Below are 2500 nucleotides of genomic sequence, written 5' to 3' on the forward strand. Positions count from 1 at the left end.
ATTATTATTATTATTATTATTATTATTATTATTGTGTTTCCTGCAGTAGAAGATCTCACCTGGTGGTCTCTGTCCCCTCCTTCACTGGGAACCCTGCAACACAAACACTGTTACACACACACGCCTAGGACACACACACACACACACACACACACACACACCACACACACACACACAACACACCAACTTCAGACACACACACTCACACATTTCAGAAACACACACTCACACACACACTCACACCACACACACACACACACACACTCACGCACAATACACACACACTTCAGAGTTACAGTTACAACTGTCATCACAGGCACAGCGTCCCATCATCATCATCATCGTCGTCATCATCATCATCATCATCATCATAGGGTCAAAGGACTGGACCAGTGCAGGGAACTATATGGGCATCAGATAACAGGGTTGACCCCAGGGTGACCCCAGCACCAGAGGGGTCGCGACCCCACACAGCAAGTCACAGCAGTGTACACGGTGGCAGAGAGGGCTGTCAGGTCAGCTGACATGCACGGGGGGGGGGGGGGGGAGAGGGAGGGAGAGAGGGAGGGAGCATTCACACTCAGGGCCCTTAGGTCGGTGGCAGGGTCAGTACAAGCAGACTGTGGATCTCTGTCTTCTCAAGCCTCTCCCTCTCTCCTCCTCTCTCCCTCTCTCCCTCTCTCCTCCTCTCTCCCTCTCTCACGAGGAGAGGAAGCAGCTTTGGAAGATTGAGACATCACTCGTTCTGTGAGACGGTTAGTATCAGTGGAGCAGTGGCTGGGTAGGATGGTGTTTGGACTGAGAGAGAGAGAGTGGTGAGGTAAGGCTTAGGACAACCGCATGTCAAGGGTGTAGTGGGGCCAAGGGCTTCAAGGGGACAGAGAGAGTAAGTTTAGGGGACATAGTCGACAGACAGACAGACAGACACAGAGAGAAAGACAGACAGAGAGAGAGAGGGAGACAGACCGAGAGAGAGAGAGAGAGAGAGAGAGAGAGAGAGAGAGAGAGAGAGAGAGAGAGAGAGAGAGACAGAGACAGAGACAGAGACAGAGACAGAGAGAGAGAGAGAGACAGCGTGGACAGAGAGAGTGGGGACAGGGGGTTAGGGGACAGAGTGGACAGAGACGACAGAGAGGGGGACAGGGGACAGGGCCAGGCCGATGTCCTACCTCTGTGTGGACCTGAATGACAGAGCTCTATGAGGGAGAGAAGGAGAAGGAGACGTCACTGACTTCAGCTCAGCATGCATCACCAAACTCAGTGACTTTGGCATCAGCGCCTCCCTCTGCAACTGGACCCGAGACTCCCTGACCAGCAGACCTCCAGCTCGTCAAGTTGGTCAAGCACTCCTCTTCCACCATGACCCTGCGTGCCACAAGTGTAATCTAATCTAATCTAAACTAATCTAATCTATTCTAATGTGTGTGAGGCAGGAGTGTTTGAGTACAGAGTAATTTTCATGTAATCTAATCTAATCTAAACTAATCTAATCTATTCTAATGTGTGTGAGGCAGGAGTGTTTGAGTACAGAGTAATTTTCACGTAATGTGGGGTAGTGGTGGTCTAGTGGATAGTGAGTTGGACTTGGGATCGGAAGGTTGTGAGTTCAAAATCCCGCCTGAAGCCACACCACTACTAGTGTGCCCTTGGGTAAGGCACTTAGCCCTCAGTTACTCCAGGGGGAATGTCCCCTGTAATTCGTAATTGTAAGTCGCTTTGGATAAAAGCGTCTGCTAAATGGCAAAATTATAAATTAAAATTACAAGGCTGTGTGCTGAGCCCTCTCTCCACTACTCCCTCTTCACCCACGACTGCGTGCCGACGCATGGCTATAACACCATCGTCAAGTTTGCAGACGATAAGTAGGCCTGATAATTAACAATGACAGGTCGGCCTACAGGTAGGAGGTCCAGCGACTGGTGGTGTGGTGTGCTGACAACAACCTGGACCTCAAGGCCAATAAGACCAAGGAGATCGTTGTGGACTTCAGGAAAACTAAGATGGAGGTGGAGCTCCAGCTTCAAGTTTTTCTATGTTTTCAACCATTGAGAACATCCTCACCAACTGCATCAGAGTGTGGTACGGCAACTGCGCTGTGTCTGACAGGAAGGCCCTGCAACGGGTGGTGAAAACCGCCCAGCGCAATCGTTGGCACCAAACTCCCTTCCATCGAGTCCCTCCAGGCAACACAGTGTCGACGGAGGGGCGGCAAGCATCATCAAGGACACCTCCCACCCCAACCACGGACTATCCCCTACCCCCCCCCCCCCCCTTTGTTTTGAGTGCCAGTGCGCGTTTCATGCGCATGCACGCGAAAACTGACCATCCCGCCACTAATATGAAAAATCCTGGAGGAAACACTGCTGTACCTATCACTTATCACTATCATGTTGTATATCACTATTTGCACTTCTGGTTGGATTCTAAACTGCATTTCGCTGTCTGGTAGTTGTACTGTGCAATGACAATAAAATTCAATCTAATCTAATCTAATGTAATC

At 50.3% G+C, this 2500-nt stretch overlaps 1 pseudogene across 1 annotated transcript in view; it reads right to left on the bottom strand.

Annotated features, from left to right (window-relative positions):
- Window positions 1-2500, bottom strand: part of LOC308173951 (serine/threonine-protein kinase MARK1-like) — a 33798-nt pseudogene that overhangs the window by 1061 nt on the left and 30237 nt on the right. The window lies entirely within an intron of this gene.

Source organism: Nansenia antarctica, assembly GCF_963989245.1.
Source record: "Nansenia antarctica genome assembly, chromosome: 19".
NCBI lineage: Eukaryota > Metazoa > Chordata > Actinopteri > Argentiniformes > Microstomatidae > Nansenia > Nansenia antarctica.